Below are 13,540 nucleotides of genomic sequence, written 5' to 3'. Positions count from 1 at the left end.
TCTTAATAGCCATGAGACATAATATAATTAACAAATAAACTTTCCATTTGTTGTGAGAATTCTTTTCTGGGGATATTAAGCAATGTTTTTCCCCTTTTTAGGTTGTAGTGTCAAACCAATGTTTGATGACATTTAAGTTTTTCTGGGGAACCAATGAACTTATTGAGCTTAGTTACAGAGGTGATTGAGGGGCTGCTGAGGTATATGAGTGACCTGAGAGTATTTACACTGGAAAGCCTTAACCCAGCATGGATCAAACCTTCTCTTCCTAGCCTTCCTCAGATAATACACTTTAGTCCTCCCCAAACCCAGGAGACCATGTATGATTAGGGCCATATTACATACAGTTTGTTGGGAAGAGCAGCTGGATACTCAGGTGAGGGTCCAATGAACCTGATTTTTATCCATATCTCCCGTATTAAGGTCTGTTTCTTACTGTTCTTCTCTTTCAGGTTCTTTCTTTTCCTTTACTTCCCTGTTTCTTTTCCATTATCCTGGTTCCCATAGTTATGTCTGGATACATACTCACTTATCAGGGTTTGGTTCTAGGATCCACATATGAGGGAAAACATATGTCAATTTTTTTCTGACTCTGTATTGCTTCACTTAGTATAACTGTTTCTAGTTTCATCCATTTACCTGCAGATTTCATGATTTCATCTTTCTTTACTGCTGAGTGAAACTCCCTCATATAAATGAACCACATTTTCATTATCCACTCGTCATTTGAGGGACACTTAGGTTGCTTCCATCTCTTAGTTATTGTGAAAAAAGCAACAACAAACATGGATGTACAAGTGTCTCTGCAATAGGATGAGTTCTTTGGGTCTATGCAAAGGAGTGGTATATCCATATGGAGGTGCTAAGCATCCAAGTGTAACTGACTGTGACTAGTAATAATCAGATAGAGATTAGAGATGCATGTGCAAACATCTAAGCGTTAGTAACATTAAAAATGAGTCTGTAGGCAACAGCATGTTTTAAAATGAAATGATAATCTTTTTTAAAGGTTAAAGACTCATTCAATTTTATGTCTTACAGGGTTTATACTGAGTTCAATATTGTATAACTGTATTAATTCAATTGTGAACCTAAAAATTTACAGCCACTTTTGAAAGAGATGTATCCTTGCTCTGGAAATTGTTACTGTATATGTTAAAGCTGTAATGAAATGCTTATTCTAATCATGTAGTTATTAAAAAATAATAATATGAAAAAAAAATTAAGTTTTGGTGGTTGGAGAGATGGTCAGTGGTTAAGAGCACTGTCTGCTCTTGCAGAAGACCTGGGTTTGTTTGTATCCCAGCATCCACATGGCATCTAACAACTGCCCATAACTCCAGTTCCAGGGCATCTGACACCCTCTTCTGTCCTCTGAGGGCACTGCATGACATGGATGCACTTAAATACATGCAGGCATAACATGCATACACATAAAATAAAAATAAAGGAATTATTTGTTATTTGAGAGTTTCAAACATGTATATAATGCATTCTGATTACTCTCTCCACCACCATCTCTTACCTTCCTCCCATTCCTATCAACCAACCCACCTCCATATCTGCTTTTCTCATTCATGACTTTTGGCTTTGTTTTGTACCCCATTTAGTTTAACAGAGCCACCTTTGTGATCCTTGGGTTGAGACTATCCATTGGAACCTGGTTGGGGTCATCAGTGAGTACACAACTGAAGGCAATAACTCCCTCTCTCCCTTTCTCTGAATCCATCAGTAAAATCAGTTCAGCAGTGAGTAGTTTCCCTTGAACCCTTCCTCCACCCATGCCTCACAGTTGATCAGCCCATATTTGTGAAGACCCAGGCGTGCATAGCTGTTGTGAGTTCATGATTGCAATGGCTTTGTATTGCTCAGAAGATAGTATCTCATGGCCCCTTTCCCTCTCATTCATTTCTACATTCTTTCCACCCCCAGTGCTTCCTAAGCCTTAGAGAGGATGGTGTAAGTATCTAGTTTAGGGCTGAGCCAGCATCAATCACTTTTTATCAGCTCCTTGTGTAGTCATAAGACTGTACAATCACCACTGTTCATCAGAAAGAGAGACTTCTATTAAGGCTGAGAGTATCATTTGTCTATGCATGTAAGTATAAATATTTAGGACACTGTGCAACACTGTATCATTTTAGCTGACAGTATTCAGTTACCCCCTATGGACTTTTACCTCCTTTGCCATGTTTCCTGTTTTTTAAATCAGATTTGTAACGCTAGGCATGAATTCTCTCCTAAGGAGTAGTCCTCAAATCCAGTTGGAAGAGTGGTTTGGATATGCCTATACGAGTAGTACCACATTGCACAAGTACACATATCTTGCCTGGCAGGTTGGCTTCATAGTTCATAGGGTTCACAGGTAGGTGAAACACTTGATGCTTTTTCTCTACTGGTAACCTTCATAGCACCTTCTTGGACTATAAAAGCTGGCTGGCAGGAGGGAAGCATTCAGTTCAGTTCAAGCTCTATTTCTCTATATCATGCAACCAAAGTATGTGGTGTCTTCAGCAAGAAGTTCTTATCATCTAATTCTGGTAGGCAACCAAGAGGAATGGCAGGAGCTTGAAATGTTGCAAGGGCCTCTGGGGCCTCTCTGACCCAAAGCTCATAAGTATGACCCTACCCCTGGCCCTAGGGTTAATTACCCATAGCTTCGGGAAGTATTTTTTTCTACCCCTGTAATGTATCTCCCTTTGAGCTTCTTAAAATTATACATAGGTTATATTTTTAAATTTGTTTGCAAGATAGTAGGTTTCCATATGGGTTTATTATACCTGTGAAGCCCATAATCTTCTGTCCTACACACAGAGGGCATTAAATCTGTACCATTATTTCTGTATCTTTGTTCTGAAAACACTGACACACAAACACCAGAGGTTGAATGTTTTTGAGAAGAAGGTAAAATGTAACCTAAGTGTTAAAGGCAGAAGTAGAGGCAGAAGGTGTTAGTTACTCACCATAAAGAAATACTCAACAGAAGCAACTTAAGGAAAGGGATTTATTCTGGCCCAGAATTTAACATGGAATATAAACCATATTGGTGGGAAGGCTTGGCAGTGGTAATGTGAAGAGGCTGGTCTCACTGTACCCACTGTCAGGAAGCAAAAAGAGACATGATGGTGCTCAGTTTACTAGATCCCTTTTTTCAGTCCAAGACTCCATCCCATGGGGCAGTGCCACCCACATTCAAGATTGATTTTTCCTCATTTAAATCTATATGGAAATACCTTCGTAGGTATACTCAGCAGTGTGTCTCCTAGATGATTCCAAATCCAGTGAAATCAACAATGAAGATTAATTATATTCACACAGAGGTTATAGACAATCAATCAAATATGAACATAGGACACAGGCAAGAGGGAGAAATTGAACCAGGCATGGTGGTGCACACCTTTAATTCCAGGCCAGCTTGGTTTACATACTGAGTCCCAGACCTGCTGGGGCTACTGGGTGACCCTGTTTCAAAACAAAACAGGAGGGAGAAATTAGTAGAAGAGAGTTAGAATCAAGTGTAGATTTTATGCTACGACTCTATTATTCCATTTTTATTGTGATTTTTGTCCTCATACAGCATGTCTTTTTCCTCCAGCTCTCTTCCTTTCTCTTTTTCTGAAGACCTTTTCAGCAACAAGCTTGGCTGCATTACTCAAACTGTTCTGTTTCTTTTGGTGCTTTTTACAGATAGATTTGCTTAAGTAAAAGTACACTTGCTGCCTTTGCACAACCATTATTGCTAACAGTTTCTCTTTTGGAGTTGGTGTCTCATCTCATTATATAGGCTATCACCAGCATTTGTACAATGTAGTGACAGAGGAAAATAGCTTTAATTACTGAGCCAAGTTCAGCAGGGTACAATAAAAAGGATTGCGTTTATTTTCTCAGACTCATCTAGACTCAGCCTGCAGGCTCTTCCTCTCCATACTGGCAGTGCATCTAGGAGGTCCAACATTCTCTTCAGCCATTCTGAGTTAATAAATGACTTATAATTCTGGGTATTAAGGTGTTAGTCCAATCCAGGATAGATTTAAACTCCTCTTAAATTAAACCACTGTCCTCCCTGCACAGAAACACTCAAGGCAGAGAAACCAGTGGCCAAAGGATGCCCAGTTACCCTCTTGATTTCTCCTCTAGCTGGTGTTTGTGGTTCCAGAATGTGCTGCTGATGAAGAAGACATGAGGAAATTCTTTTATTGGATGGCACTGTAATCTAGTTTTGTGCGCCTTCTATGTGACAGATGTACAGTCTCTGGCTAATTCATTCTCATGTGCAATACAAATGGCCAGTCCCCAGCTAAAGTGAGGCCTTGTCCCCCTCTCTGGGCATTGTCATCTATCCTCAATGCTGGTGACCCTCCACACCCAGCTTCCTTTACTCTGAGGTTGCTTGGCTTACGATTGGGAGTTCTCTTCAGTTTCATGTCACTCTATAGATATTAGTAGAGTCATATTATAATAGAGTACCATCAGACAAAGCTTACTACCACAAATTCATATTTATGGACCAAGAAGATATTCTTGAGAGAAAAAATGCCTATGTCCTTCACTCTCTCCAAACTTCTCCTTTGGAAGTTTATAAAATAGTAAGTGTTCATGTCTTTTTCAAACACCATTAGTGTAACTTACCTCTCCTCAAACCCCTCTTTCCAGGCACTACATTCTTTTCCTCTTCTTTCTTAAACCTCCCTCTTGATGAGCAGGGGGACGAAAGATATTAATGGAGGGAGCATAACAAAACAAAGATAAGCCGGCAAGTTTATGCCTAGATCCATATCCAATTATATGTGTGTGTGTGCTTATATATCAAAGAACATACAAAAAATTTCATAGTAGACTTCTTTTCTTCTTTTGTAATAGTCAATAAGTCAAAGTAACCCAAACCTACAGCAGTATAATGGATAAGCCTTGCTGTGTTCATAACAGGAATACTACGTGGAAAGGAACATAGGGCAATACCCAGCTGGCCCAGTGCAGTCCACTGCCTGTTTTCACAAGCACAAATTAGAATAGAGCCCACTCGCTTTTTAATGTTGTAGGTGACTACTTTTATACTTGAGAAGAGAGTTGAATAGTTGCAGGAAAGACTGTATGCCCCATAAAATTCAGAATAAGCACTATCTGACTCTTTAAACAGCTTCCTAAATCTTGCTATTTAGAAGTGATAATGAAGAAACTGAAGCTTTACAATTATAAGGAGCCTCAAAAACATTAGGTTAATCCAGAAGAATCTGATGGCAAAAATATATGAAGTACACAGGTCCATTCATATAAATACTGATCATATGAATGTTTTCATTTTTATGATTATCAGTTGAATTGTATATGTTTAATATGTGCTTTTTCATTATTGCATGTAATGCTTCAACAGTGACTTTACATAACTGGTGCCTAGAAAGTAGAGTGAGGGGACAGAACATAAACCTTACAGAACAGGAGAATCTGCTACATGCCACTCGCATTACAATTCTCTGAATAATTTATCCAGTGTTTTTAATAAATGATTTCATATTTCTCTCTTCACACTTTTAATTCTTTCTTCATCTATTCCATTTTTTGCTGCAAGTTTTGCCTTCTATCTGATAAGGTTCAGAAAAGATCTCCCAAGAGCAGTTACCACAGTATCTACCAACTGAATTGCCACTCACCTTCACCTAAGTGAGGACTTGCCCTTGGTTGTTAGCCTTCCCGCCTCTACAAGAACTTTGCTCCTGGGATTTATTCCTTTACTTGCTATGTACCCTCCATCCCCACCTTCTTCATTACTCTGAATTTCCTGAGGAAAAACCCGGAAACTTGTTCATGGCCTCTCATCTCCTTTCAGATCCCTCTGCTTCACCTTACAGCAAAATCCTCAAGGGTGTTTTTATCCAATGCCTCCATTCTTCCTGTCATTTCCATGAGTCTTTCATTTGCTGAGACCACTGCCTCTTCAGTGCTCTGGTCAAGGTCAATGCTGACCATCTTCTTGTCAATCATGGGGACTTTAATAAGGAAACAGCAAACAAAAGGCAAATGCAGGATAAAGAGACAATCTTATAACTGATGTTGGGTGGCTGTCATTAAAATGAAATGAAAATACTTGAATACAGAACAAGTACATGAGATTTGGAGGTCAAAGGATTGTAGAAGAGACTGACCCAAAGTGTTTAAATTGAAACTTGAAAAACAGTCCAATATGAATATGTCCTCTGAATAATTTGAGATATTTTAAAAATGATATTTACAATTTAATAGTTTTTAAAAATTTTTTATTTATTTATTTTTATTTTAGTCATATGAATGTTTTGCCTGCATGTGTAAGTGCATCCATGTCATGTGATGCCCACAGAGGTCAGAGTCCCTGGAACCACAGTTATGAATAGTTGTTAGCCTCCATGTGGGAGCTGGCAACCAAACCCTGTCCTTTGCAAGAACAGCCAGAGCTCTTAACTACTAAGCCATCTCTCCAGTCCCTAATAGTCAACTTTTAAAAACAATGTTTTGAGCAAATTACTTTTTAGGGGGAAAAAAATCTCATAGTCAAAACAGGGTCATAGCAACTTGGAGAAACCTGGGCTGGCATGTTTTTGCAAATGCTGCTGGTAAAAGTTCAACTGAAAGAGAAACAAATGTATTTTCCTGGAAGCCCAGAATGTCCCCCTCCCTGTTTTTCAAAGAATGTCTGTTTGGGTTCCTTACTACTGCGGTCATTCTAAGCCTGTAGGGAAATCTGTAGGCTATAAATTTCCTCTCTGGGTTATCTTGGTTATTTCCTAAAATAGACATCAAAATTCTTCTCTATTTTTCAGAGGAACATTACTTAGATTCTATCACACCAAGTTGTCCATGAGAAGCAAATGGTAAAAAAAAAATTCTGACAGAAAGTTCTGAATTATCAACAAACCGATTAAGACTGAAGGGCACTGCAGAAATGATAGAGTATCATTTTAGTCTGGGTGAAGCCAGGATTTGAGCTTAGAAAGGCAGACTAATATGAGCATTACATTCTTTTCTGAGATCACTCCTCAGTTGTCTCGTTGCATTTGCTTAGTGTGTTGAAATGCACTTTCATCTTTGCTTCCCAGATAGAGGATGAAGAAATGGTTGCCTTTTTATAGTTCCCCTTGTCTCTAGAGACAATGTGTGTCTGTACAATATCCCTTCATTACAGATATATCTAGTGAGTTCTATTAGATTTTCATGTCAGGCCTTAAGTCAATGCATGTTTACTTGGAAAATAATGACTGCTTTCAGGTTAAATTGAGTACACACTGAGCATGTTTTATGGGTACACCTGTACCTTTCAAAGCAACCTCCTGGTTCTCTGCCTAATCACATCCACCTTCACAAAACCTAGTTGAGTCTGCAGACACAGATGCTCAAGTTCCTTGCATTTTATGAATTCCTAGCAAGGACTCTGAAGGAGATAGAGCAGGATTTTATTGTATACTGTCATGCATTGTTTTTTAATCATTCTGTGGGTTTTTCCTGTTCTTCTAGAGAACTGTAAATTATTGATTTAATAGGTATGGTTTACAGACTTGGATAGCCTTCATTCATCAACCCTATGCTGAGTATGTAAGTAGAGAAGAAACCAGGGCTGAATTGAGTTATGAGCAAAAGCTGATTTCATAACAAAATCTGGTCAAATAATATAAACACAAGCCTATTTGTGTATGGCCTCCTTTGGGATCGCTTTTTATTGTCCTAATGCCCTTTCTTGTATAAGAGGGGAAACGAAAATTAAATTCCCTATGGAATGGAAACTTACTTTAGAGTTCAAGTAAATGGATGTCACATAATAACAGGAATCTATAGGACTCAAATTTCACCAAGAAGAGTATTTAATAGATATAATGTCTTAAAATTATGAGTTTACAGGAGCAAAGTCAAAGGCTGCTTGGACTGACAGGGCTAAGCCATTAAAAGTTGTCTGCAGCCTTCCATGTGAATTGTAAACACTGAAGTGGAGACTTTTGTCTGGTCCTCACTTGGGTTTTTGTCATGACCAATACTCTATAACCTGTTTACCAAACAAAGGTTTGGGACAAAATGAATAGCTTTTCTGTGTTTTGTTTTGTTTTTTTTCCTACAATTAAAAAATACCTTTTCAAGTGAAATGTCATGTGGTTGTTTGAATGAAAATGTCCTCCATGGGCTCTAAGTATTTGGAGATTTTGTCCCCAGATGATGGTATTGTTTTGGGAAGTCTTGTGGCCTTGCTGGAGGAAGTATGTCACTGGGGCTGGGCTTAGAGGTTTCTTAAGGCTTGTGGATTCCCAGTCACCTTCTGCTTCCTGTGCCTGCTTGAAGATATGAGCACTTAGCTTTCTGCTCTCTTTCAGCCACCTCACTGTGCCTCCCCACCATGATGATCTCTTATCCCTCTAAAACATGAAACTATAAGCACAAATAAACTCTTCTTCCTATAAGTTCCCTTGATCACATTGTTTTATCGCAGCAACAGAAAACATAACTAATACATGTCATATCCAAGGATGAAAGTAAACAGAAAGCAGAATCTTCACTAGAATAGAAAAAGGGCCTGAGCCTTCTGTGAACCTTCCTTTTTTTCTACACGTCTCCAGTTGCCTGTCAGGCCTGCTGAACCTGGCAAGCCCCAATTGAAATCATCTGAGCAGTGCAGAGAGAGCTCAATGCTTGTCTCCAAAATTATTATTGATGCTTAAGGAGAGAGAGGGGGGGGAAAGAGGGAGGAGAGAGAAAGATTTCCTAAAATTTGCGCTTGATTTTTACTAAGAAAAGTAAACAAATAAGAAAAGCCATCTTTCACTATCAATTAAAACAAAAACTTGCTAGGCTCATTCCTCCCAACTGTGGACCACAGTGAAGCACTTTATTAGGAGTTCAGGGTCTTGAAGCCCACCACAGGCATTTTAATGAGTCAATTTTTATTTTAGTGTTTGAGAAGCACCAAGTCCCCAAGCAGTAGATGTCAACCAGGATGTCTGTTAAAGTCACCTGGATAGTTTAAGGAAACTGATCCACTTTCTTCTAATCGAGATCTGTAGAGGAATAGTGGTTGTTTTTATACAATTTCCAGGTTATGTGAATATGCAGACAGGAGTGAAAAATCATGCTAGAGATTCTCTCTTCAAGGAAACCAAGCCTCAAAGAGGTCAAGGAAAAGAAAGCATGGCTCAGTCTATTCTGTAGGGAAGACATATAAATGGTGATTAATTACTGACCCCTGAGAAAACTAAAGCAGTCTGACAGGTTTTTGGGAAGACGTGTACTGACATGACCCTGGCTCTGAGAATTATTCCACAAGGAGCCTGGAGGCCTGCTTTGCCTCAGCTGTGAGGAATCATAACATGAGGCCACAGTGAAACCCAACTAAGATTTAAACACATGCTTCCATTTCAGCACTTCAAAGAAACGAGCTTCCGATTTGGATACACCCTGGCATTAGGCATTACCGGGCTGCTGTGGGTCAAACGTGGGTGAGTACTGTTATGCCTTGATAGTTTTGTTCAAATGCCCCAGGGAAGCTTTGGTTTGCTTGCTTGCTTTTGTTTCTGAGGGTTTTATTTTGATCTGGCTACACTCTCATTGTGTAGTCCAATCTGACCTTGTACTCCCAGCAGTTCTCCTGCCTTTACCTCTGGAATGCTGGGATTGCCCATGTATGCCAGTACACCCTGTCTCGGGTAGCTTTTGAGTGGGAAACAGCAGGTACTCATGGTTTGACCAGAGGTTGCAGTCTATCTGCTGGTTACATATATTATTGGCTGAACTTTGATAGTGGCTTTGAGAGGAACGTCGTAATTAAGTTTGGAATGACATACCCATTTGCTATACATTTGTTTAGTTTAGTTGATCCCTAGGCAGTCATTCTTAGTGCTAGTATAAGTAGTCTGACACCTAGCCACACCCCTCACCTTTCCCACCCTCCATGTGGTTGTTTGTGGTATAACCCATTTGTTCTTCATCACCCTGATCCAAATCCAGCTGCAAATATCTCCAGCTGGACGACAATAAAACCTAATAGTCAACAACAGAGTCAAGTAAATAAGTCTCTCCTTTGGTGTGTTTTATTTCGTTGATCTATATCTCAAACCTGAAGGATAGCACCCATGGACTCTCCCGCAGGATGGACTCGCCCCCAGGATGGACTCTTGATGGACTCTTCTGCTGAATGAACTCTCTCACAGGCCCTCCCTCATCTGGGGCCAGAGGCCTCACTCACCAAGTCCCCCAGCTGCTTGCTTCCAGACCTACAGTCCTTCCATTGGTAACACTAACCTTTCCAGGACCAGTGAGTGACACATTGTTTCTGATTCTTGCATTTTATTCTCAATTCCTCAGTTGTGTCTTTTCTAATCAAGATATCCAAAAGCCAACTTCCCCCTGGTCACCACTCTCTTGGAAAGTGGCTTTCTTGGCCTATGGTCATTATGAAGATAGAAAACTCAGGACCATAGCAGTGGAAATCACAGTATAGTATCTCATCTAGCTGTAGACTATTGATGAAGTCATAGGAGAAGCCGTCTTAATATATTTCATTATTAATCTCCCCACAACGTCTGCCTGGGGTACTTGCCAGACAGGATATTTTTAAAACAGTAGGATCAAAAATTTTCAACCGTTTTCTGTCTCAGAACAGTGATTTGGGATCTGACCAAAGAATTTGCCTTGTCATTCCAGTCTCCCTTTAAGCAGGCATCTACTTGACCTCCTTGAATTCTCTAAATCGCTACTAAACTTGATCTCCTGGCATTCTTTGTGTTTACTACAGAGGAAGGCAGAAACAGTTTAAAGGTTTCTGGTTTCCCTTAACATAATTGATTAAAACTGAGCAAAGGTCCAGTTTGATTTCTTCCATGAAAGGGAAAAAGCAGTATGTTTATTCAAATATTCCATCTACCCCAATTATCTCTTCGATAATATCAACTTGGCCAATAAGTAATCTCCCTGGCCACAGCCTTCATTTCTAGTGTCATCCTGACATTGGGCCCCAGCATGGCATGATGAAATCTTTCTCATTTCACCCTCAGGTGCCGTCTCTGTTTCTAGTACATGCACCTGCACATTAAGTCTCCATGTGTAATTATCCTAGGAAATTTTGTCTACCATTTCCAGGTGTCACTATAAAGGCCAGTCATACCGATTAGAGGCCAGGGAAGTGGCAAGCTTATCTCATACCTTCAACTTTTCAGACTATGGCTTTCACAGAGGGCTGAATTCTTTGCTCAAATATATTGCTTTTAAATCACAATTCTTATGATTCGATTTCAGTTCCTTCAAACTAGTGTGAATAGAATAAGGTTCTATGGCCCTCCAATAGGAAGATGTGGAGCTGAAATACAGATCTTAAATACAGAAGGTGATGCTATCTTCTCTGTTTTCATTCCTTTCTTCCAAATTTAACCGAATAGTTTGATCCACTTTAGGCAGTTACTCTTTTTGCCTTCCTCTCATTTCTTCACTTTATGTCACACCCCCCCCCCCCTTTTTAAGTATATGATGATTTTTTTTTCAGTCAAGCATCCTGCTGGTAATGATATCAGTCATGTCTTCTTGAATGTTATTTTAGCTCCCACAAAACAAGATTATATAAAACTCTCAATATTAAATTACATCCTTCTGTCCATCCAAAAGCTTCCCTTGTATCTCTTGCACAGCAAAGGACAATACAAATTAAAATTAAGAGGCTTAAAAATAAGGGGAGGAATTTCTTTATTTCCTTTTCTTAAAGGACTGACTTTAGAAAACTTTTAATTGTAGGTTCTTACTCTGTCTCTCAATGTATATTAGTTTGGAGCTATAATAACAAAGTACCAAAGACTAAATGGTGTGTAAACAAGTTTTCTTCCAGCTCTTGGGCTCAGTGTCCTTCCCAACATGATTACATTCTACTGAAGATCCTCATCTGAGTTGAAGATTGGTTTAATATATATATATATATATATAATCACATGGAAGAAAAGAGGCAGAAAAGCTGTCTGGGTACCAGTCCCATTCAGGAGAGCTCATCTTCATGATCTAATCACTTTAACATCCCCACCTGTAAACACCATCACATTGAGAGTTAGTACTTCAATTCATGGATTCAGGGGGACCTGTACAGGAAATAGTTGAGGAGTTGAATAGTAGGCTGTGCTCCCAAAGATGCACAGTAGGAGGATGAGTAGTTGAGTTCATCACTTAAGCGAGCAAGCTAGGTATTAAGCTGACTAATGCCAATGTAAGGGAAACAAATATTTCCTACAGTCTTTTGCCTTTATGGAGGAAAAATTAGACCTGAAGCTACATGGATTCCCAAGTAACTGACATGCCTTTCTTAGCATCTACTGCCATTTATTTAAAGAACTTTTCCTCTGTGATGTGGGAGTTTATAGAATGTACCCACCCTATAGAATATTTTCAGTTCAAAACCCCAAACAATAGGAATTCTGTAACCTGAAGCTGCATGGACTTGTACAGTGGGTAGACCTTGCTCCTTTGATGGGATGGACATGTTTGTCAGGAAGATTATTGTGTCACAGATGTAGCAATCTACCTCCTATAACAGGATTGGAGGTGTTACAGACCTATAAAGAGAGGGTGCCTACAGCTGTGCTTCAAGCCATCACACTGTGGGTGAGCCAATAGTTGCAGCAGTATCCAGGAAATGGATAAAGTGGCCCACTGATTGATGTCAATAATTTACTGATCTTTCCCAAACGTACTGGCATAATTCAAGATAGATCAGAATTGTTCTCTGGCTATTACCCATTTTGTCTTAGCTTGCTCATTGGTCATACAAATCCAAGTTAGAACAAAGGTGGTAGGAACTGCAGTGATTGACTCTTGCTCAAATCTTAACAAGAGCTAGTTTGAGAGCCATCCAGAGGAACATAGAGAAGAAATTTGAAGATATTGTGTTAGCAGCTCAGTGTTTACCAAAAGGAAATCATCCTTACTCTAAACGTACAAAAGGAAAAAAGAGAGGTGTGTCATTATTTATAAGAAGCTGGGCCATTTGAAGAGGAAATGTAAATAAGATAAATTGTGAGGAAAAGAGAATCCAGACAACTTAAAGGGATAAAGCTCCCACTTAGAAATTTACAAATGGCTACAGATTGATGGGTTGAGGGAATCTCGAGAACAATCCACATTTCAATAACTTCTGTTCAGGCTAATCATCCTTACCTTCTCTGTGGATATTCAAATTGCTCCTGTTTATTCTGAGGTTTCTTTGGGAATCTCTTGCTTTCCATTTGATGGTAGATTAACATAGGTTGCCAGCATTTGGGGCAAGTTGTCACATTTCTTTTCCCCTAAGGTTCCCACACAGGAACACTTGTTCTGATTCTTTGTCTGAAGCCCCACTGTAACTTACGTTACCATATTCTGTGCTCTGGATGGAGTGCTCAGGGTACAAGGCTCCTGATTTGGTTACTATCTGCCTTCTAAAATAAAGGATCATGGTATTAAGGATGCTTCTTTGTTTTTGCTTATGAAAGAGCCCAATATTGATGTCAAAGGATTTTTAAGGCATTCAGGACTTTATTTCATTATAGTCATTAAGTTGAGAAATTTGTCCCACTAGAGG

Source organism: Nannospalax galili, unplaced genomic scaffold, assembly GCF_000622305.1.
Source record: "Nannospalax galili isolate Female #2095 unplaced genomic scaffold, S.galili_v1.0 scaffold477, whole genome shotgun sequence".
Lineage (NCBI taxonomy): Eukaryota > Metazoa > Chordata > Mammalia > Rodentia > Spalacidae > Nannospalax > Nannospalax galili.
The sequence above is the reverse complement of the archived record's forward strand: the minus strand, read 5'-3'. Positions refer to the sequence as shown.